The 25,271-nt window shown below is 45.8% G+C and overlaps 1 long non-coding RNA gene across 1 annotated transcript; it reads right to left on the reverse strand.

Annotated features, from left to right (window-relative positions):
* Nucleotides 1–17,184: 17,184 nt before the first annotated feature.
* LOC146871194 (uncharacterized) lies at nucleotides 17,185–24,096 on the reverse strand. The gene is made up of 2 exons (XR_014980737.1): nucleotides 23,322–24,096; nucleotides 17,185–18,983 (listed from the first exon to the last, which is right to left on the reverse strand). It is a non-coding gene; the product is annotated as an uncharacterized LOC146871194 (long non-coding RNA).
* Between the last annotated feature and the right edge of the window lie 1,175 nt (nucleotides 24,097–25,271).

Here is a 25,271-nt window from a genome sequence, read left to right on the forward strand (position 1 = left end):
TCACTCCTATGGCAGGCCTTAACAATCCTGAAGGCAGAGTGCTTGGTTCCATGTGAGATGGTGCTCTGGCATGAGCTGAGCCTGTCTGCAGTGGTCGGAACAACTTCCTTCTACTGTTTCCAGATATCGTCATACCATATACTCTTAAGTGCATTATGAACCTCGCGGTTAAATGCTATCTTTGGTTTGGCTTTATCAAAACATGTCGAGTAAGGTGTCATACGAATTGGAATACTAACCCCTCGCCAATTCTGGCGACGGGGTTAGCATTCCACCCTTCTAGAGGGACACGACATGTACAGTACCTGAAACCCGGGTAAAATCAGACATAGCCTCAGCTCCACAAAATGGATGCTGCCACCACAGACACAAGTCTGCCCTCCTGCTGCTGGGAGTCCTTCCAGCTTGGGAGGTGTGGACAAAGGGTTTCCTGCCAGGGGAGGTGCGTGCACCACCCCAGACAGGATTTTGTGTATTGGTCAGGTAGGGCTTGAAAGAAACCAGACATGCCTGTGGCTCACAAGGAGCCTCGGTGCATATGCCAGTCCAAACCGGTCCTGGGGCACACCAGTCCCGGGCCTGGGGCGAGCTGGACAAAGGATTGGGGGTGTAACCACCCCCCTTCCTGGTCCCACCCATAGGGAGGGACCTAGCAGGTAGTCCGGCCCCTAGAATCCGCTTAAAGGTAGGAGCTGTGTCCTAAGACTTCAGACATCCTGGAATCAACTTGAAACTAAGAAGAAGACGGGAACTTCGACATTCTGCTGCACAGAAGACTGAAGCCAATCTCCCCTGTGGTCAGGGAGTGACCACCTTGCTAACGCAAGCACCATCCAGCGAATCAATGTCTGCTTTGCCGCCGCCTCCCGCCGGAGCCCGAGCCCAGAGACTGACAAGACCTGGACCTCCAGACCTCTCACCGCCCGATCCACAGTCCCTGAAAAGAGGAGACCCGTGGAGGCACCGAGACACGTGGAGCCAGCCATCTTGGAACGACTACGACAAGCTGACAAGTGCAACAACAGAGGCTCCCTCCAAGTTGTGCTTTGGGTCCTGAGAAGCCCAACCCCCGAGCAGCATCTGCACCAAAGGTGAGCCCTCCAGCATCTCCACGATCTGCGTGGGGCCCTTCTGCATTTTGCCACTCGACGCGCCTAACCGGTTGCTGGCCCGCTGGCTAGTGGCCATCTTGGCGACGAACTCTACGAAATACACTGCTGGTCTGGTTGCTCCAGACTGGCCCTTGCTCCCCTCCAAAGGAGCAATCCCTCTGACCTTGCTGGTCAGAACCAACAGCTGATTTCCGAATCCTCCTACAATTGCTTTTGCCAAGGCTCGTTTTCTTCGATCAAGTCGCCGACACCGCCGACAGCGAGAGCCTGCGTGGGACAGCTCGTGAGCCGACTCCTGGACGTCGTCGACCTTCAGGGACCACGTGGCTGCGGAGACAAGCTACCCCTCATCACCTGTTTGCACCCGACATCGCCTGGTACCCACCTGGTGCCACGCGGGTCACTGGCTAGTGACTGTGAACACTGTCCCCTCTGCTTACAGGTCTTCAACATCTCCGATCCACTCTTGGATCCACTGCATCTCTCCCGGACCGACCGCCTGCAGCATCTTTGTCTTCAAGCTCCACGGAACAGATAGAAGAAACCCGACGCACTTCGAGGCCTATGCACCCGCTTCCTGTGGGTGAGGTAAAGCTGGCACACCTGTGCCCAAGTGTAGTATTACATCTCTAGTGCCTGTGTTCCAAATCTTGAGTTCCTAGTCCATCCGGAAGATCCTCTTTGCAGTAACTTTGTACTTTTTACACACCCATTGAAACCTATGGGAGCACGCGTGTGACTATTTGCTCTGCACACGCCACCCGTGGACCTCCTGGTCACTAACTGACGTTAGCTCCTTGTAGGCCCAGCGATTCTAGAGGCCCTAGGCCTTTTCCCTTTTCTGTTCGTGGTACTTATACCACTATTTTAGTATATGGTTTGAGTGGCCACCAGGGCCTATCCATATAACGTGCAACTTCTGTGTATTCTGTGATAATCTTGTTTGACGATTGGTGCTCCTGTGCTCATAAAGAGACTAGGGGTTACTTTGAGAAATAAATACATATATATTTTGAATATATATCTGTGTGGTGTCCTTTCATTGGTATAAAAGGGGGTTACATTTGGTAAAACAGCTGGCTTAACACGCTTCACGAGTTTAGCCTCAAAGACTGCTTAGCCTACGCTACCACTAGGGCAGCTAGTCCGAAAAGGTTGACTTACAACCACACCAGAAGGGTTGCTTGGCATGGTACAAGGTGATCACTTTAACTAGTGAGCATCATATACCAGGCCAACTTCTCACATTGGTGAGCAGCGGTTGGATTTGAGCTTGCTGTGTTTTACCATTGTAATCTCTTGGTTACCAATTGAAAGATCACATAGGTACCTGTAGGTACATATAAAACAAGATTAGATATACATAAGTTCTACTGAACTTAGTTGTTGTAGAGCAAAGGGAGTAGCACACCCTGACTACAACTACTAGATAGGTTTAGTAGGTAAACACAAGTGTAGGTAGATTGCAACACATCCACCCACACTTAAGAGCAATGGCCGGGGCAGAGGGGTCCACTGTACCCATCTCTGTTGAGAGTGACCCCCAGAGGGCACCATCCAGCTTTGCTACCCTTAATCAGAATGAGCTCAGGCATTTGGCAACTCTTAGAGGCCTTAAACAGCCCAAGAACCCAAACTCTGCTGAGCTCAGAGAGCTCTTACAGAATGATGAGAATCAGAGAGCACTCAAGAAAGCTTCCCAGTTAGCCCCCTTAGGGTCAGGAACAGGAGGCCCCCCTTCTGAAGAGACTACAGAGGTACCCAGTTCCAATAGCCATCCCTTAGATGAGAACCATACTACAGGGGAGGAAAGTGGTGAGGATACAGAAAGTAGTGATGATGAAGGGAGAACTAGCCCAGTGCCAAGTATTATACTTGGCCCAGCTAAACTAAGGCTATTGGGGACTGACAATGGGTTCACCCCATTGGATCTCCCCAGTGGACTTAACACAGGGCTTGGGAGGCAAAGGAATCGCTCAGGTGACTCCAATGCTTCTCATGGCTCTAGAGGCTCTCAAGGTCACTCCAGGAAAAGGATGACCACCCCTCAGAGGAGGGAACATGAGGCCAGAATGCAGGAAGCCCAGCTGAGGATCAGGAAGCAGGAGCTAGAAGTAGCCCTGATGGAAGAAAAACTGAACAAGGCTAGGCAACCTAGAGAGAGTGGGTCTATACCCACCGGTGGCAGCATTGTCCCTAAGGACAAAGATAGGGTCTTTGATAATAGGAACCTGTCTAAGGTTGTGCCCCCCTACAAAAGTGGGGATGATATCCACAAATGGATAACTGCTCTTGAGAGAGCCTGCAAAGTACAGCAGGTTCCTGAAGACCAGTGGGCAGCAATCCTCTGGCTCTCCTTTGAAGGAAGAGGCAGAGACAGACTCCTCACTGTTAGGGAGGAGGATGTCAGAAACTACAGAGTCCTGAAGAGTGTCCTAGTTGATGGGTTAGGCTTAACCACTGAACAGTACAGGTTAATGTTCAGAGACACCCAGAAGACACAGACTCAGGACTGGTCTGAATATGTTGAATGTGCCACTAAGGCTTTGGAGGGTTGGTTGCTGGGAAGTAAGGTATCTGATTATACAGGATTGTACAATTTGATGATGAGAGAACAGATTTTAAGTAACTGTCAAAACCAGCTCCTCCATCAACACCTGGTAGACTCAGATTTGACCTCTCCCCAAGAATTGGGAAAGAGGGCAGATAAATGGGTCAGGACCAGGATCAGGCCTAAGAATCAGGGTGGTGACCAAAAGAAAGATACCACCAAACCTCAAGAGAAGGGTGGGGATAGAACAAAAGAGAAATCTTCCTCAGGGCCCCAAAACTCCACGCAGGGTGGTGGGTCCCAAGCTCCCTCCTCTACCACAGGTAAAAAGCCCTACTGCCATGAGTGTAAAACTCCTGGGCATTGGAAAACTGACAGCAGTTGCCCAAGGGCTACAAACAAAACTGTTCCTCCAATTACTCCTGTCACACCACCTATTACTGTCAGCAGTAATCCCCCAGGTGGTGGGAGTGCCCCCAAAAATTTGGGTGGGTTTACTTGGGGAACACAGGGGGACCCTGGCTTAGCCAATTCCCCTGCAGCAGATACTCTTGTCTGTGACGGTGGCATGGGGTTTGCCAACTTCACTGCCTGTCCCAACACTTTGGGTAGGTACAGACAGGAGCCCTACATCAATGGTACAAAAGCTGAGGCCTACAGAGACACTGGAGCTAGCATCACAATGGTGGCCCATTGGCTAGTTCCCTCTGAGCAGCTTTTGCCTGGTTTCTCCTACCAGGTGACCAACATTGATGGCAAACAGAACAGTCATCCCATGGCAGAGGTATGTCTCAGCTGGGGAGGTGTCACTGGCCCTAAAAGGGTGGCAGTGTCCCCAACCTTGCCTGTAGACTGCTTACTGGGGAATGACTTAGAACTCTCAGCTTGGGCTGGAGTTGAACAAGACACCCATTCTAAAATGGTAGGCCTTTCACAAAAGGGTAGTGGGGTTGTGCCATTCACAACCCCTGTCCAAATAGATTTCCTCCCTGGAAAGGTTGGAAGGGCAGTGGTAGCCACAGCCCAGGCACAGACAGACTTCCCTGTAGAGACTGGCAGAGCTGTGACAGTCACAGCTCAAACACAAACTGAGTGCCCCCCTGAAAAGGTTGGCAAGGCTGTAATGGTCTCAGCCTATACTCAGACTGACATGGGTGTAGTGAAGCCTGAAACTATGGATCACTCCACACAAACAGAGAGTAGTGGGGAGGAAGAAAAGTCTCCCTCTCCCCAGACATTAGGAAAAAGTCAGCCTCCTCAGGGAGCTGACCTCACCCCTTGTGAAGGAACTGCCCCAGAGGTAGCCAGGCCTGGCCTGGCAGAGCCTCTGATGTCAGTGGCCCCTTCCAAGGTGGGACCCAGTCTGGTGCAGGTAACCTGCCTCTCTCTACCCTGCCTCAGTCAGCCCAGGGCTGCAGAGGTCAGGGAGGCCAGTGGACCCCAAGAGGGCCCCTGTCCACAAGCACCCCCCCATCAAAAGAATGAGGATTGCCTGGCTAGTAGCCCTAGTCAGGTGATGGGTAAAAACATTCCTGAGGGATCTCCTTTACAGGTAGTTAGGGACCTCCCCCAGAGGGATTCTGTTGGGTACAGGCAAACATGGGACCTTAGGGCCCCAGACCTGACCTGTCCCTCCAGTAAGCCCACAAAAGGGACCCAGCCTCCAGCTTTAGGTAGCCAGAGGCTGACCCTGAGAGCACAGTGCAACTCAGTTAAGGAAAGAAAGGCATCCATGGTGGAGGGGGATTGGAGGAAGCTGAGGCCTCACTTTGAGGACACTCACTTCAGTACTCCATCTCAACACCAGCCTTTTACTTTGCCAAGACACACCAAAGGTAGAGATTCCCTATGGTGGAGACCCTCTGATACCCTTAGGGTGAGGGATTGCCTAGTGGACCATGAGACAGGGGGTAACCATGCCAGTGCTGGTTCCTCCTTATATGGCCACTTGGGCAATATAGGCTTACCTGGTCAAGGTCAGCCTTATCTCCCTTCGTTTGGGGGGGGGGTTGTGTAGGAAGGTGGATATCTGACTATGGTTACCCCCAAATTTTTTGCCTAGTGTCTAGCTGGTTTTTCGACTTAGTTGGCCTGAGATCCTGCTATTCAGGATCTCAGCCTGGCTGTTCTCTCTTTAAAATGGACTCCATGTACCCTAGGTACATACCCAATTGGTTGGATCACCCTGTCAGCCCCTGTACCAGTGTACACTAGGTACCCAGGGCATTGGTGTACCCAAGGCCTGCCAAGGGCTGCAGCATGTATTATGCCACCCCAGGCTTGGCCTAACAATCTGACACAACTGGCTGATCACTCAGCTGGGGTAAGTTGGTGTAATCACCTCTTACTTAGGTGTAGTATACCTATACCTAACCTTAAATGGGACACCTGGTAACCTATAAGTCACTCCTATGGCAGGCCTTAACAATCCTGAAGGCAGAGTGCTTGGTTCCATGTGAGATGGTGCTCTGGCATGAGCTGAGCCTGTCTGCAGTGGTCGGAACAACTTCCTTCTACTGTTTCCAGATATCGTCATACCATATACTCTTAAGTGCATTATGAACCTCGCGGTTAAATGCTATCTTTGGTTTGGCTTTATCAAAACATGTCGAGTAAGGTGTCATACGAATTGGAATACTAACCCCTCGCCAATTCTGGCGACGGGGTTAGCATTCCACCCTTCTAGAGGGACACGACATGTACAGTACCTGAAACCCGGGTAAAATCAGACATAGCCTCAGCTCCACAAAATGGATGCTGCCACCACAGACACAAGTCTGCCCTCCTGCTGCTGGGAGTCCTTCCAGCTTGGGAGGTGTGGACAAAGGGTTTCCTGCCAGGGGAGGTGCGTGCACCACCCCAGACAGGATTTTGTGTATTGGTCAGGTAGGGCTTGAAAGAAACCAGACATGCCTGTGGCTCACAAGGAGCCTCGGTGCATATGCCAGTCCAAACCGGTCCTGGGGCACACCAGTCCCGGGCCTGGGGCGAGCTGGACAAAGGATTGGGGGTGTAACCACCCCCCTTCCTGGTCCCACCCATAGGGAGGGACCTAGCAGGTAGTCCGGCCCCTAGAATCCGCTTAAAGGTAGGAGCTGTGTCCTAAGACTTCAGACATCCTGGAATCAACTTGAAACTAAGAAGAAGACGGGAACTTCGACATTCTGCTGCACAGAAGACTGAAGAAAATCTCCCCTGTGGTCAGGGAGTGACCACCTTGCTAACGCAAGCACCATCCAGCGAATCAACGTCTGCTTTGCCGCCGCCTCCCGCCGGAGCCCGAGCCCAGAGACTGACAAGACCTGGACCTCCAGACCTCTCACCGCCCGATCCACAGTCCCTGAAAAGAGGAGACCCGTGGAGGCACCGAGACACGTGGAGCCAGCCATCTTGGAACGACTACGACAAGCTGACAAGTGCAACAACAGAGGCTCCCTCCAAGTTGTGCTTTGGGTCCTGAGAAGCCCAACCCCCGAGCAGCATCTGCACCAAAGGTGAGCCCTCCAGCATCTCCACGATCTGCGTGGGGCCCTTCTGCATTTTGCCACTCGACGCGCCTAACCGGTTGCTGGCCCGCTGGCTAGTGGCCATCTTGGCGACGAACTCTACGAAATACACTGCTGGTCTGGTTGCTCCAGACTGGCCCTTGCTCCCCTCCAAAGGAGCAATCCCTCTGACCTTGCTGGTCAGAACCAACAGCTGATTTCCGAATCCTCCTACAATTGCTTTTGCCAAGGCTCGTTTGCTTCGATCAAGTCGCCGACACCGCCGACAGCGAGAGCCTGCGTGGGACAGCTCGTGAGCCGACTCCTGGACGTCGTCGACCTTCAGGGACCACGTGGCTGCGGAGACAAGCTACCCCTCATCACCTGTTTGCACCCGACATCGCCTGGTACCCACCTGGTGCCACGCGGGTCACTGGCTAGTGACTGTGAACACTGTCCCCTCTGCTTACAGGTCTTCAACATCTCCGATCCACTCTTGGATCCACTGCATCTCTCCCGGACCGACCGCCTGCAGCATCTTTGTCTTCAAGCTCCACGGAACAGATAGAAGAAACCCGACGCACTTCGAGGCCTATGCACCCGCTTCCTGTGGGTGAGGTAAAGCTGGCACACCTGTGCCCAAGTGTAGTATTACATCTCTAGTGCCTGTGTTCCAAATCTTGAGTTCCTAGTCCATCCGGAAGATCCTCTTTGCAGTAACTTTGTACTTTTTACGCACCCATTGAAACCTATGGGAGCACGCGTGTGACTATTTGCTCTGCACACGCCACCCGTGGACCTCCTGGTCACTAACTGACGTTAGCTCCTTGTAGGCCCAGCGATTCTAGAGGCCCTAGGCCTTTTCCCTTTTCTGTTCGTGGTACTTATACCACTATTTTAGTATATGGTTTGAGTGGCCACCAGGGCCTATCCATATAACGTGCAACTTCTGTGTATTCTGTGATAATCTTGTTTGACGATTGGTGCTCCTGTGCTCATAAAGAGACTAGGGGTTACTTTGAGAAATAAATACATATATATTTTGAATATATATCTGTGTGGTGTCCTTTCATTGGTATAAAAGGGGGTTACATTTGGTAAAACAGCTGGCTTAACACGCTTCACGAGTTTAGCCTCAAAGACTGCTTAGCCTACGCTACCACTAGGGCAGCTAGTCCGAAAAGGTTGACTTACAACCACACCATAAGGGTTGCTTGGCATGGTACAAGGTGATCACTTTAACTAGTGAGCATCATATACCAGGCCAACTTCTCACAATAGTCAGAACTGCTACCTCTTGGATTGAGGACGCCTGACCTTGCTCTCGCCTTCCGATGTGTATACTGGGGCTGATCAGGTCACAGGTTTGGCCAGTACAGGAGAAACAGGTCTGTATGTGGCCAGATTTTACTGAGCTGTCCCAACTCACTCTTTCGTCCTTCCAAGGGCGATAATACAACTGAGTTTCAATTAGTTGATATGGGCAGACCTCAAGCAAGCACCAAAATACACATGAGTAACTTTACGAGTCATTTTAGAGATGAAGCTGTGGGACTAAATGATGGATGGGTACACATTTAGGAGGGAGATTTTGGGGCAGAAGAGGGAGAATTGTGTTCTGTGATTTTAGAAAGGGATTAAGTAAGGCTTTAGTCAAAATATCAACTTTTCCAGTGAAAGTAGTTTATTTCTTTCCTGCATAGGACTTATCGGCGTGGAAATCCCTCTTTCTATTTTGAAATTTTAAGAGTTTCCGTTTCCCAGGGCAGTATTTGCGTTTCAAATTTGAGTGAGTGCATGGCCTCGTCAATCGTGTACAGACCAGCAAAGTAATTGTAAGTTTGACACAATTCAAGGTTGAATGCAGTGGTTATATTCTTTTGCTTGCCATGGTTCTATTTATTCTGTTGATGTGTTGGTTTGTGTGTGATAAATTAGCAGTGTGTAAATCGCTGTTAGAAGGGTAACATTTGCACTAATTGTAATATTAATCCTGTTCAATCGGGTTATTAGACTTTTTCCAAAAGGTGGCAGACAATCTTTTTTACATTTTCTATTGTATTTGTTTTTGGGGGTCCAGTTTTTGAATGAGAACTCCAAATTTTCTCTTGTGGCAGTAGTTTGGAGAGGCAGAATATGATCAGTTAAGGATGGCACATTTGCAAGATGAGTTACAGGGGCTAAGGTTACTAGGAGCTTCGGTGTCTTTCACCAAAATAAAACAAATGTTTTTCAAGTTCTCCAGGTACTGTGTTGTGCTGAGCTTCTTTTCAAGTACTGCTATACACATATTAATGCCATATAAACAAGCCTTTCTAAACCCTTCCCTCATGTATCCCTCCTAGACTCATCCGATACCTCATCTTTCTCCGTAATCCAGTTCTAGAAACTCTTCCCCCTCTACCGCGCCTTTACTCATCTCAAACCTCCTCCGACTGCTATGATCTCCAAATAAACATTTTTTAGACCCTTCCCTCTACTATTCATCCACTATTCTTTTCAATCCAACTAACAGACTCACATGTCCACAACTCAAATTAATTTCATATTTCCCTATACTAACTAACCACTAATCCGTTTTGGGTTCCGGAGTAGCGTGCTACTCACCGAAAAGCGCCTTGTCATGGTAGTAAGCACTATATCACTGCAATTACAATTACAAGTCAAGGGTCCCTTCCAGGGTCAGTTCCACCTACCCCCTACTGCCACCATCAACAGCCCATGCCCTATGCAAGGCTGCCCTCCGAGAAGTCTGTAAACATGCCCTGCATGCACCCTGCGTTGATAGGCCCTTCATGCCCAAGTCAAAGGTCCCTTCCATCTGCCCCACTTCCACCCTCAATCACCCATGTCCGATGCCAGGCTTCCCTCCGAAGAGTCTGCAGACGTGCTCTACAAGCACCAAGCGTCCACAGGCCACCTCTTTGCCTCAGAGGCTTGGAACCGCTAGCCCCAAGTCAGCACAGTGCCACAGAAAACAGGATGACTATCAACCCTGGGCTATTGTGCTTGGCTTAACCTATGATCCAGAATGTTACCTTAAAGGAGAATGAGGCAAACAAACACTCTCAGACACTTTAAACATGTCTATTTCAAAATTGAATAAGCAGCTAAAACAGTTTCCATGATTTAAAGCTGAAAAGGAATGATTACAAGTAAAATAAAGTGCTGCAATAATGCCGCAAAATTTAAATTTTTGTTCCACAAAATTTCAAATCCATGCCGCATTATCCTGGGGGGATCTGTCCAATGTAGGGTCGGCCCAGCTCTATAGGGTAGGCGGATGGTAGGCTTGTGAGTTACTTTCGGTTTCCATTTCCGGGAATATCTGAAAATGTCACCCCCCTTCATTTAGTGGCACGTTTCATTAACAGTCATGTGATGTGGACAGTCACCAGCCACTTCCACTTCTATCCCACACCTTTCCTCTCATTCCCCGGACTCTATCTACCCTTCATCTGTGCCCTAGCCATAGAACCCTTTGCCGGACTTTCACTTGCCCTTGGCTTTTTTCTCTCTACTATTTACGTCTCCCCTTTTCTTAATCTTTTTTAATTCCAACATCCTGTCTATCCTGTAACAGCTCTCTGACAGCAGCCTGAATGAGCACACACCGTCAAGCTAAATTAGTTTCAGAAAGCTTGAAAACCAACTTCCGCAATTGGCCCCCCACCTTAAGCCGTTGCAATCCCCGTGCGAGAGATCACTCACGCGCGCCTCCCGCCCGCACCCTCTTCGTCGATTACTTACTCAGCCACAGTGCACTTACCTGCCCAGGGCAGTGGTCGAAGTGGGCGGGAACGGCAGGGCACGGCAGGGCACGGCATGCCCCTATTTCTTTAATTCAATAGATTCCGTTCCCCTACTTTTTTATTTGGAACATGCGTCCCTGGACGTAAGAAATATCCAAGGCCTGCAGAGAGGGCTCGGCATTAGTGGCTGTTCGGGGACGGGCGGGGAGCAGAGAAGGAAAAGGTCTCCGTCTCTTACTTCCTGCCCAGACGAGACAAGGAAGGTGTCCGCTTCTGCTCTGCCGCTGGTAGCTGCCCCCCCCTCTTTCTTACTCTTATTCCCTCTCTGTCTAACTCCTCCTCACTTACCGAAAACCGTGACTCAAGAAATGGTTCTCACCCTCTCTTTCTTCCTGTCGTTCATTTGTTCCCCTGTGAAATGGATGCAAAAAAGAAAAACACTTTTGCTGGAAATGCAGTTTTGACATTTTTCTATTCCAAAGTGCAGCCACGGAAATAAAAGGTTCAAAATATGAAAAATCAATAACTAAATAAAGCAAGACGGAGTGTTCTTAAAGTGGCCAGATCGGTATTATTCAAACCCCAAAAACATTAGCGTCCCTTTACTGAGTTTGCCAGTAAAGCTCTGTTTTCCCCGGTGGGGAAGTACGCCAAACCTGGAGGTACTGCAATACCTGGTTGATGGGTGGATTGGAAAATAAAATGTGTATGGCAGCTTTGTGTTCACGAATATGGGGGCATATTATCAAGCACGGCGTTAAAATGATCGCTTGAGTGCTTCTGCCTGAAAACTACAGGGCCCAGAAAGGACCCATTTCAATGTCCACTGCTTACATGCTTACAAAACGTAAGCAGTATGATTTAAAAAGACCAAGGGGCATATTATCAAGAAATGGCGTTAAAATTATCGCCGCTTTAGCCGCAGAAAACTGCAGCTAAGGCGGCGATAATGGGCTTGATAATATGCCGCAGAGAATTCCAATAGAAGCCCATGTTGACACCAGAACATGGGCTTCTATAGGAATTCTCGAGCGCATATTAACAAGCCCAATATCGCCGCTTTAGCGGTAGTTTTCTGCCGCTAAAGCGGCGATAATTTTAACGCCATTTCTTGATAATATGCCCCTTGGTCTTTTTAAATCATACTGCTTACGTTTTGTAAGCATGTAAGCAGTGGACATTGAAATGGTTCCTTTCTGGGCCCTGTAGTTTTCAGGCAGAAGCACTCACTGATTTCTGAATAGTGAGTGTAAAAGCGTTAAGTTCACCATGTTGTTCCTGCTTACATTGCACATGCTTTATTTAATCTTTCATACCCTATGAGTGTTTGCTTTTTCCAGGATGTTGTTACTTTTTCCTTTAGGCAGCATATTGCTCTTGCCTAGTGCGTAATTTGAATTGAGTCGCATCCAGTTGTTTATAGCAGGTCAAATTGGATTGTAGTTGAAGGCAGTGTGAATTTCTCTCAGTGGGGCAGTATGGTGTTCAGTGAGGGAGCGGATGTAACACTGTGGGCAGAGCTGCCGAATTTAGAACTGGGGAACCAGGTTCAGCCTTCATGAGCAGTCCCCAGACCACTCTCCTGAGGGAGCACATTCCTATGCTAACCCTTAGAAGGCCCCGCAAATCCGTAAAAGCCCTGGTGTCTTAGCACCAGCAGGTGGACCTTAGCAGTGGCAAGTGTGGGTTCACCTTGAAGGCTTGCCCACCACAATCCATACTGAAGTTCACCTGCAGTCTTGCAGGCAGGCCTACGAAGTAGCAGACCCTAGAGCAACAGTGAGGTCACAGGACCCCTCAGAAGAGCTGGCTCTAGGGCGGTGCGACCAGTGTGACCACAGCGGGTGCTGACTTTGAGTGGGGGCGTTGTATATTATGGTTTTAAAAGCACTTGCTGCCTCCTTCCTGGCACACAGCAATTTTCGGCAATAATAAAAATGTCATGATAACTCCGGTGAATAAACGTCTTACTACAGCGAGATCGGAGCATTGTCTAGTGGAAGTTTTGACTCATGGAAAGATAGCGCAGAGGGTTAATGTGCCTGCTGCTAAGAACATGTACCATGCCCATCACAAAGTGCACATATTGTAAATAGGTCAGTGGGTTACTGCTTTGGTCAGTAAGATCCTTTTGCTACTTGCAATTTATAAGTTAAAATCCTAACAAAGAACAGTGAACTATTAACTTTCATCTTAGAGCTGCATACAGACTGCAAGGTATAAACTAGAGCTTTATGGGTTTTTTCCCCTAAGCCTTTGATTATCCTAATGTTGCAAAAAGTCTTCATTTGGATAGAAAGCAGTAATGATTATTAAAGTGAACCCCCAATCATGGTATTAAGCTTTAAACTCTGAGTTTGTGTTTCTCGAGATCAATCACTATTAAACTATACTGCCTACTAATATGGTTGTCGTGTGACTCCTACACCTTGTAGTCCTTTGTCTTATGTAACATTTCCCATACAGTGATTTACACACGTAAAATTGATTGTCTTTGTGTATATTGCTGACAACAGAAAATCCATGGCTCAGAAACAAATGGCTTGTGCTTGCACTTTTAAGCATATTTGGGACATTCTGTGATTAGAAACATATCCCACTTTGTGAATTTATTTTAATGCCAATAACTCATATTAATCGTTAAATAATCATGTGTATCCATTGGTTGAAATGCATAACATAATAAGCTGTAACTGGTCAGTGAAAGGCCAAACAAATACTAAAGATTGGGATGTTTTGCCAATCCTGGCCACACCTCTAACTCCGCCCACTGATCCAATCCTCAGGTTATTCCCGCCCTCCGATTCTCCGCCCACAGTTCCCCTACTTTTTTTTCCCCACTTCGACCACTGGCCCAGGGACAGCTCAGGGACTCGGGTCCCCTCTCTCCGAAAACTACTGGACCAGCTAGTGAGACTGAGAGGCGCAGAATGGGGTAGAGTTGCCAGTCGAGGTTGTTACAGCACCGCCCACAGAGCGGGAGGAGAAACTGCTAGAGTGGGTACTAAATAACTCAACGCTCCCCAAACGCATTTCCATGTAGGACTGTAGACACTGCGTGAATTCCCGCCAGGCGCGGCAGCCCGGAAACCCCCATCCGAACAAACAGCCCTTGCCACACCCGGGGCACCTGCACCGGTCGAGCCGGGGGCGTGCCTGACACCCACGATATGAGGAGGGCCAGAGAGGCACCACCCAGCCGAGCACCCAGGGACGCCCCTGAGGGCTCTGCACCAATGGCTTGGGCCGCAGAAAGGGAAAGTAAAAGAAGTTGGACTGTTAAGAAAGAAGGGGGGTGTTAGAACAGGAAGAGGCAGTGTTGGCACTTGCCAGATTGGGCTAGATCACGCACAATAGGGCTATATTTTTCCCAGTTGTGCGGTAAAACTTTGGGTTGTGCAGGTTGCTATATTTTGGGCTACTTTATAAATTATTTTGTGCTATTTTTACTTTTTGTGCTAGAAATGTGTTAGTAATAGGATCAGTCCTTCATCTATTTTAATCGTTCTCCTTTCACTGCCACTGCCTGCTCGGGGAGTCGAGGACAGCAGAGATAAACTTTAAAGGTATGTTCCCAGGGAGAGAGACATGGCTTCTTCGTAATATGGGAATGGGTTTGGTGGGGAGGGCGTGGTCGACCTCCGTTACCCTTTTCATTACCTATGCTCATTTTCTGCACAGTCAGTAAACCACCAGACTAAACAAGCCTGATAGAGTTAAGCTGCTGTGCAATAATCTTTTGACATACAAATTATTTCAAAATGAACAGTTCAAAAGTTCTCAGAGAAAATCGTTCCCCCTTTTAAATAGAGGCATTTGTAACAGTAGTGCTCAGTTTCTGTTATCTGCAAAAAGGAGGAGAATTGTTGCACAAGCTAGTCAACTTTTATCTGAGAAAAGAAGCTTTAAAACGTACTAAATGTCTGTGTTGAAAATGGCTACATGTACATATATGTAACAGTTTCTAAAGAAATCAAGGACTGATTTCCGAATGACCTTGCTGCCTCGCTCATATTTCAAAACACCGCTCCTGGAAGGTGCACTGCAAGCACTGGGAGAAAGGTGCACATAATGACAATTATAATCTGATGGTTGCCTGTTTACCCGAGGCCTCCACTCCCTGTATGCCAAACTGTGATCCAGAGTATGTGGGGGAGGTGGTGGGAGGGGAGAACAGATGCACAAATTAATCCAAAGGACACATATCTGAGACAATCACAGTTGCTCAATTAAAAAAGTAGGTGCTGGAGTCCAGGATTTCTCTCATAAGCGTGCCACCTGTGATGCCAAATGCTGGGCATTCCAAAACTTAAGGAAGCCTAATGCTGATTGTCATGCCTCTTCCTCCATCACCTGCAAATCCCTTCTCTTATTCTTGCAGGATATTTTTCACCCGTGCGTTCACCATTTGTCATTTGTTACATTTCCAATTTCATTTGTCAAAATTGCTGAAAATACACCAGAGCTGCTGGCTTATAACTGGGGAACCAGGTTCCACTCTCGGTGTTGGCTCAACATGCTGTGAATCTGAGCAAATCACTTAATCGCCCAGTGCATGAAATAAATAATTAAATGTGCCCTTGATTATTGTTACTAGTGTTCAAGCAAAGCCCTCCGATACCTCTGGGGCTAGTTTTCGCTATATAAAATGGCAAAAGAATATGAATATATATATATCAACCAACTGCTCCACCCGCACGTCAAAGCCTGATTCCAGGATTCAAAGCGCTTTATTAGACAAATATGTACTTGGCAGCAGCCCTGCCAAGTACCACGCTTCCGGCGTTAGTCTAACACATTTCAGTGCGGTGGTCCGCATCACCGCAATGAAATGCAAAATCATGCATTATAGCGCCTCCTCAGCAGTCAAGCTGAACGCTGCTATACTCCATGACTGATCTCGTGTGGCAGAGCGCAGTGCGAGATAACAGTGCACATCCTTCTCAAAATGAGGCTCAGCAGGTAAGGGACGGATGGACTAGTGTAGACAAAAGACGTACATTTCCCCTAACACTAAGAATTCACAGGCATGCAAATGCGTGTTCAGAAGCTTGGCACTGTTTGACAGTCATGGTCATCGCGTACAAAGGCATTACAGATAAGTGGATAGAGCTTAGGCTATAGACATATGACATTAGCACATGCTTGCAACACAGAAGAAGGTCAGAAAAACACGCAACTCTTCAAACTGCACTCAGTGTTAAAATTGGTCGGCCCTCTTAAACTAGCCAGGCGCGGTTATGTAATAGTGAATAATCGAAGGCTCATTCAGAATCGAAAAGTTGGAGTAACGTATAGAATACTGAATGAATTATAAAGAAACAGATAAATTGAATTATGAAATTCATTTTACACATTTTAAACACAATTATAAAACATTAGTACAAAACTTAACCTTAGTCTACCAAAACGTACACAGTAGGTTTAAGATAGCATCCTAACGTACAAATTTTATTTTTCTCACAATGACAGTAAAGACTCCCGTAGTCAGAAGTGAAATATTCGGTTTCGATATGGCACACATGCGTTGTGCTGACCCAGCAGCAGCATTCTTTCCATGATGCTAGTGCTGCACAGCTCCTGAGGCTGGGACTGTTTGGTGCTCAAGCTGTTACTGATGGTCTGCGACTCCTGACAGTGCGAGTGTCAGCATTACTGCTACCACTGCACACTGTGCGGGTAGTAGTATCATGGTTTTCTTTGCTCGCCTGCCTCCTTGCTATCTATCACATGTCCCTGTGTCTGCTTGGAGTTACCTGGGCGTCCTCTGTGTCCGGAGCATGGCATGTGCCTACTGACTAGTGCATACAATGGGGCGCTATTTTTCTGCCATCACCTGTCCATAGAAAAATATTTTTGTCCTGTGCTGGTCTCTTGAATCACACCTGTTCAGAACATGGAACAGCTTACCGTAAACACCATGCGTGCCCCATCATACCTGCTGTTCAGTAAGTGTATGAAGAGGCCTCTCTTCGGGTCAGCATTTTGTTGTTTTAGAGTCAATGCACCTCATGCACTCAGAGGTGTCTCCAATGGCATATAAGGCATTATTTGTGTTTTTTCCTGCCTGCAATCATCAGGTTTTTCATGGCGATCATGGACAGGAAGAGCAACTTGAGACACTTTCCCTAAGTGGGCCAATTTGCCTTCCTAAAGTTCCTCTACCGTAGACGTCAAGGTGTTGTGGTGTAGAAAATAGGCCTCAGCTAGGCCTACCAGTGCAAGGGGTTCGCCCTTCTCTGCACAAAGTCCTCAGACTATTAGAAAGAAGTTGGCACAGAAACTGAAATAGAAAATACATAGTTTATTAAACCTCAGGAGGTGGAACCACATTCACCCAGCACCCTGTGGTGCTGAATGAAGGTAGCACCCAGAGTAGAAGAACCATGGGTCTTTTATACCCACACAGGGGCTCAGGAAAAGGGCGGTGCAGGCATACATGAGAAGAGTTACATACATAGATGGTCATACAGAAATGCACTGTCAATAGCAAGGGAGGAGCTAGCCGTTGCTGACTCTGGTAGAAACAACCTGATAGTTACAGACTAAAAACAGATGCATGGACAGTTAGATATTCCTGCGCATGTGCAGGGTAGCAGAGTCTAAGTATAGCCAGTCCTTTAAACAGAGCACAAGGGAAGACAAAATGGCTGCCAGAAATACAAAATGGATTCCACAAAATGTACAGGATAGCCTGTAAATACCAGATGGATTCTGCTAACGCTAATTTAATCGCAGCCAATTTACGACAGACGACTCTTTTAGCGTTAGCTGAAGACATCTCCCATAATCCAGTAGGAAAAATGAAAAATATGCATATTAATTTTTAATAATTATTTTTTTTTTCCCCATAAATTTCCTAATTCATTGCTAGGTGGGCATTTCTCATTCTAAATATTGTTAAGCGGGTATGTATGAGGTATAAACAGAAGTACAAAGGAAACAGAGAATTGGGTCATACAGATAGCAGGAGAGAGTAATTACTATTATCAGAAACAGAATTATTAGCTTTCTAGTCCTAAGCAAATCCTAGAATCATCCAGTAAAAACATTTTCAAGGCTCCTATGCATTTCAGTTACCATCAATTTCAACTTCAAAAACATTTTCGCTAGACTTTTCCAGTGTTTCTTTTATGAGGGCTAGAGTATCTATCATTATACCAAATACAAACATTAAAGCAGTCAGACATATTATTTACAAAAATGATCCTGGATCCAGAGGACCAGGAGAACTACACAGAACCATGAGAATTAGGACGAAGAGCTGCAAAGGGTTGCTCCTCCTCAAAAATGGGACGATCAATGGGGTACATTTTCAACAAAAAGAAAAAGAAGTCCTTGGGAAATTAAAGCCGCTGTACAACCAACCAGAGGGGAGTCTTCTCCCTGTGTCCGTTTGAGCCTCACAGGCAGGCTCTTGTTGTTCCCACGGTGGAGCTGCACAACTCGCAACTCAGGAATCATGGCCCAGTTTCAAGGGGAAAGTTTCTTCTTTCAGGATAGGGCAATCACCCACCAGGGCAAATGCGCTCAGCGATCCTGTCCAGTGTCTCAGGCAGTGCACCAGTTTTCTTCATTTCAATCTAACAGGCACCAGAGACACAGCACCTGTACCCTGAACTCAAGTCCTTCCCTAACTCCTGTATTGCTCTGCTGGCATACTGCTCTTTCGTTGGGGCCATGGATTGCATTCAGTTTGCCCAGGTATCTCCTTTACAGCCACTTTGGGACCAGGATTCAGAGGCCTGATGCTAGGATCTCTGAAGCAACCCTTGTTTCAAAGGGGGTTACCTCAAGCAAAAACCTTCTTCCCTTCCTGGTCGGTCTGTGACTCTCAGCTGGGCATCAAAAGTTTGATCCACGATTTCTCCTTTCTGATTTGTGACCCCGTCTTTCGCCCAAGATAGTAGCAGGGGTACGCTCATCACAATGCTTCCGGCCTTCTACCTTCACTGAGGTCCTGGTTGCCAGTAATGCCTGTGCTGGTTACCTTCCCTTTGACTTCAAGCTGGACTGGTGCTGACTCCTCAAGCTGGATCTGATGTCCGCGCCCCTCTGGCAATGGTTGTAAAGCAGCAAATATCTATTGGTGGACAGAACAAAAGGTCTTTAGACAAGGCACAGAAATAATCTATCAACAGAGAGGATAGTCTCAGAATACTTCCTAGTCCAGGGACGCCCCATATATTAACAAGGCACCCTGGAACCACTTTCATATATGGGAGAGTAAATAAAACAACAGTCTGGACCTATTGGCAAGTATAAAAAGAACTCTTTAGTGAACTGACAAGAGTAATACGTCACCCAATGCCAAGCAGTCAAGGAAGTCTGTGTTCATTTCTAAAGACCATCAAGAAAAAGGAAATGTTACACACGTTTACTCCTAAACATTGCATTATTTGTACAGGACTGCAGACACTTCTAAAATGATCTTTCTTAATTAAAGCACCTACATTGTATACTCAGGACCATGCTCTTATGTTATAGGAGCAACAGGAAAATCTAAAACTGCTAATTTAACAGGGATTCCTATTACATACAGAACTAAAAACTTCAACATAATGGGTACATGTTCTCCAGCGGAACATCTTGTGACTAACAGACTCCTGTAAAACAATATTTTCCTCAAAAATGTTTGCTAAGGTTCACATGGGCATCTTCTCTGCATTCTATTTTTCACAATCCAAACTATGCAACATCAGCTCTAGCAAGGACTGTCAGTTTATTTACACAGACTAGCCAATAAAAACTAGCAATGCCCTTGCAAAAACTGTATGTAGCATGAGAATAACAAACAATAGTGGTGTTGTCACCTGAGAATTTTCAAACAAAAACTACCCACAGCTAGTTCCCCTTAAAGATCAAATAAGGAAGCAGCAATCTAGACTACTCATCCTCTCATAATTCCATCAGAGAGGATGGGTAGTAACATAGCAAAATATATTTATTCGTTTTATTAATGCTAATAATGTTGAAAACAGTATTACTGAATAGCCAATTAAATGTCTCATGGTTATTTCACAGACAGTTTAGACAGGCTCGAAAAAAATTAAGAAAAAGAGAGAGAACACATAAATTTGCCTACCCTTAATTTGTAGAGGAGCTAGCCTCCACTCCCCAGTTTTGACAGTACAAAACCTGTACCAGGTTTCATTCTGTCAACACTATCAACCCCAATTTGTAGCAACTGGGCATAAACAAACTCTGAGGACCGAAATAGCACAGTTCAGCTAGCCAAAGAACATATTCCTTTAGCAAATGTACTAGTGCAACATGAGGCCGCATGAATTCAAACTGAATCCCATTGCTTCCTGAATTCAACCCTAAAAACATTTATACTATATATATATGGCAGAGCCATTGTCTTTTAAAGAGAGGTCACATATACTATGTGCACACAAAAACTTGCTTTTACCAAAAAAAAAGGGTAAGCAAAAACCTCTTTCTTCCCCTGCCATTTCGTCTTTCAAATGTCGAAATGTCAAAGCAACGTTGTGCTGAGCCCTACAGGCTTCTAAATGTAGGACTTTGACCTATAACCTATGCAGTTGTCCCAGCATGCATGCAAGGTTTTCATGCGGTGCTTCCAAGTCAAAGTGACCCTAAAGACCGAAGACAGAGCAGCAAATCCCACTCTGTGTGCCTACCAGCAATTTCAGAGGTAAGCTTAATAACTTCTGCCAATTTTTGTACATTGATATGTATAAGCAGTGTGCCAAGCGTTTGTCTAGCAGTATAGATGGTCTATGCTTATATATGTGCATTTACTGGGGCGTAAGGCAGTTTAAAAACTGATCTGACTGGAGAAAACTCATTTAAATAGTGAATTTTTACCCAATTTCGACTTTGATTTTCAGGGCACTTAAAAATTAACATCCTACAATGTTTTTGCATAATAGTCATCCCCAGAATGTCCTCTACATATCCCAGAGATGTGGCATCAAAAATGTATAATGTATACCCTTATAAAAATGAGTTTTGTACGCCTGGGTAAAGTGACATTTTCACATGTAATTGACCCCCTATTGCTGTATAGCACGGCTTAAATGCAATTTGGATGCTAGGAGGTCACAGTATCATTATTAGGCATTATAAATAGTAAAAAACGAATTTGTTTTTGCACCTATTTGAAATAACATTTTTTTTTATATAATCAAAATATATTTTTTTTGTTAATAAATCTAATCATTTTGATGAGTCTACATATGAAAAGCGAGCTGCATCCCTTGCCTATTACATTGAAACACATTAATTCTTAGCCCTAAGCGCAGAAGCTTATCTTGAAACATCTTAAGTCTGCGCCACTTTTAAATGAAGGACAGTCATTATTATTTAACATCAAAACCCACTCTTATCCTTATTTAAAAAGGCATTAACAAAAGAAATCCCTACTGTCAATCTGTCCTCTGTTTATCAAAAAATAATGAAACTATATTTCTAACTTTTAAAACAGCAGTCTGAAATGTCGCATTTTACAATGTGTTTGACTGTAGCTGTTCTCTGCGGCCGGAGTCCGCAGAGAACAGAAATAGTCTTGCTGACACAGCTGTTTGACACGTAAAGGCGTCGAAATTCACACGCCTTGCAAGTCAACCTTTCAAGCCAACACAAATCTGTCGTGCTGTATAATGTGAATGCCTTTTAATACCCTATACAAAAGATAAATGCTGTGACATTTTGTATCTGAATTTAGTCTATTGTAAAACACACAATTTCGTTTCTCTCTTTACACAGGTCATCTTAATTTTAACTTTCTAAAGGTAAAACTCTTATCCGATAATCCATGTTATTTTTGCGCCACAATTTCCACTGAGAAAATTAATTCTCAATTGGAAAATCGTTTTTATATAGGCATATAGCCCTTAAAATTTCAAGCAAGAGCATCATTTTACTTTTTGTGTAGGATAAATGCAACAGTTTTTAAAACAAATAAAAACAGTTTTCTATGGAAAGTCTAACTGGTCTTTGCACAAAATAGGGCCGAGGAAGGCTCCTTGGGTTTCGTTCCTCAGCTGCCCTGTCTCATCAGAGAAGCTAAAAATAGCCCCTCAGCGCAGAACCGGGCCACAGCGATTGCTCCTAGCCCCCACCTTTCTCCAAGGCTGTCCTGCTGCAAGCATTACACATTTTCATGTCTGTGAAGCTTTCTAAGCAGTGATTTCACCTCCTGGTTCACTCCCCTATTTTTAGCCCCCACCTTACAAGCTGCAAGGCCAAAATCTGCCTTGCACAGCCCTGAAGCTGTCAAAGACAAAAAGCCTTCCTAATTTTATGTAAACTGCAATAATTTGCCCTATGGTAAAATTAATTTTGATATACAATTTCTTTTCAGGGGTCATAATTTTATTTTCTAGTCTCAGATTAGCAGGTTCAGCTTAAATTAGAACCTACAACCCTGTGGACCCAGCACATTGGCTCACTGAACCACCAAGAACACAAAGCTGCATAGGAACAATTTGCAAATTCGAAATACCCACAATTTTCTCAAGCTAAACTTTTAACCGGTCCCTAATTACTCTTCATTAATACTTTTGTACATTAAGGGTGTCATCAAATCACAGGGGTTGCTCTTTCTCTAGCTACACCCCTCTCAATTTCCTTTTGCAACTTATTGATGGTGATGAGACCAAATTAAATTTACTCCTTAACAATTTTACTTCTCAGAATTCTTTCACATATTCAAAGTCATTCAATCACACGCTTTTTCCAGTGCTAGCAACATCCAAAACACAATTTACCACACCATAACATGTAAACACACATTTAACCCACAGATCAACACTTAAGACAGAAACAAAAGACAGCCCACAGACTGTACTTAAACCAAACCATTTGTAAATACTAGTTGCAAGTCATATTCACCAGATTTGGCTGGCAGAACACCAAAAAAAAACGCTCTGCATCTCATCACTTATGAATGTTACTAAGTGCACAGACCAGGATCCTTTTATGTACATATTTAGTTCCTCGGGGTACTAGTCACCACTTACAAGTATTTTTATTCCATAATGCGCTGTACATTATAGAAGAAAGACCATACTTAATATACATATCCCTATTAGGCGTCCCCTCCGGGGGGGGGGGCAGTTGTGCTTCATCAAGTCTCATTTCGGTACCATTCCAAAAGCAACACATCTTTTGAAGTGTGCTAAAGACAGATATGCCAAAAATAGTGCAGAATATGCAATATTATAATCAAAGTAGCACTTAAGGTACCTTTAGTACGATGTGCCGATCAAATCAATTCAGTTAGAGAAAATTCTCCTCATTACCTGCCTATGTGAATTGCAAGTCACATATGTAAAAACAAACCAAGTTGGCCAACACAAAATATACCATACTCAAAGCCACAGTAAGCGTTACTAAACTACCTTACCAATCACAGGCATCAAAACCAACAGCAAGCGCCGCAGACACTTACCAATCACTTGGTGTCCAGATTCATCCTGCCAAGTTCTAAAATCGACCAAATGGTCACTGCACGGTGAATCAACAGAAGAGATCTCAGTCGAGGACCGGTGCCACCTGGATGGTCAGATCAGAAAGAAAGGAAAAGTCGCCGTGGATGCCAAGACTCTGGTCTTATCGGGCAGTGATCACGTCCAGAGCGAGATTCCAATCCTTCGTCGCGACCAATCCTTTGGGCATCCGAGTCACCGATGAGCCCCAAGTTGAGGCGCCAATTGTAGAAAATAGGCCTCAGCTAGGCCTACCAGTGCAAGGGGTTCGCCCTTCTCTGCACAAAGTCCTCAGACTATTAGAAAGAAGTTGGCACAGAAACTGAAATAGAAAATACATAGTTTATTAAACCTCAGGAGGTGGAACCACATTCACCCAGCACCCTGTGGTGCTGAATGAAGGTAGCACCCAGAGTAGAAGAACCATGGGTCTTTTATACCCACACAGGGGCTCAGGAAAAGGGCGGTGCAGGCATACATGAGAAGAGTTACATACATAGATGGTCATACAGAAATGCACTGTCAATAGCAAGGGAGGAGCTAGCCGTTGCTGACTCTGGTAGAAACAACCTGATAGTTACAGACTAAAAACAGATGCATGGACAGTTAGATATTCCTGCGCATGTGCAGGGTAGCAGAGTCTAAGTATAGCCAGTCCTTTAAACAGAGCACAAGGGAAGACAAAATGGCTGCCAGAAATACAAAATGGATTCCACAAAATGTACAGGATAGCCTGTAAATACCAGATGGATTCTGCTAACGCTAATTTAATCGCAGCCAATTTACGACAGTGGTACTGATGAGGAGAGGGTTTTCGACTGTGGAACTGGTTTAGACCCCCCCTTACTTTAAATGAGGCAGGGCAGTGCTTAATATGTAAAATAATAAGTGCCAGGGCCCGAAACAGGAGGCCACTGCAGCTTGCAGCACCCATCGCCCCATCTCTCTCGCCAGCAAGTGAGACAGTTCAGATTATTGAAATCTCCGTTTAATATATTGTTTCTCTGCAGCCTCGCACGGAAACAGGTGTCCGACCTAGGCTGTGGGCTGTGCCATGGTACTAAGTGTGGGTGACATTATACTGTTCACAAGAAAGTGTCACTCATAGTCACTGAATGTCATTATGAAAATGTCAGACGTAAGCAATCTGAAACCTTGGCAGCTATGTGGAAGCCTGCTGCAACACCAATCCCATTGTGTTTCAGCTCAACTTGGAGCATTAATCAAGGGAGAAATTAAATGAGTGTGGAGTCAAGTAAAGATTGTGAACTGAAATCCTTTCAGACTTAGCAAGAACATACATTCTTCGCAGACCACTTCTGTAAAATGGTCTGGCCACAAATCTCCATTTACCGCCTTCTTTATGCTGTCCCTGCCCCTCCTTCCTTATAGTAGCAATATTGGGCTACTTTGGGCTACTTTTTGGTTGGCATTGGGCTAGAGAATGCTCTAAAAATCTGGCAACCCTGGGAGACTGCAGTCGGGGAGACGGCTGTAAGATAGGTGCGCTTGTAACTTCTGTTATGGCTAAGTCATCATGCGCCCTCTTAAGTCAGCGGCGACGGCAAGAAGACGGTAATTCCAATACTTCATGATATGCCAGTGTGCGCTTCACTCTATCTTGTGTCTCCTCTTTCTTCATTTTATATGGATTCTCACCCTACCAGTATTCTGTTAGTATTTACACGTGATCCCTTATGTGTGTTTTAGTTCTAGCTGTGCGGGCAATAGCACTCTGGTTGCTGGGAGTTTTATGTCCAAACTTCTAATGTGACTAATTAAACCCCGGAATGGATGGTGAAATGAAGCTAGGAGTGTGACTGAAGCAAGTGAAATGGGACCACTTGACAATAAGGCTCTCTTCTGTACTTTTCTTTATGTCTGCCTTCCTCAATTTATCTCCCCTTCTATCC

This window comes from Triturus cristatus, chromosome 1_1, assembly GCF_964204655.1.
Source record: "Triturus cristatus chromosome 1_1, aTriCri1.1, whole genome shotgun sequence".
NCBI lineage: Eukaryota > Metazoa > Chordata > Amphibia > Caudata > Salamandridae > Triturus > Triturus cristatus.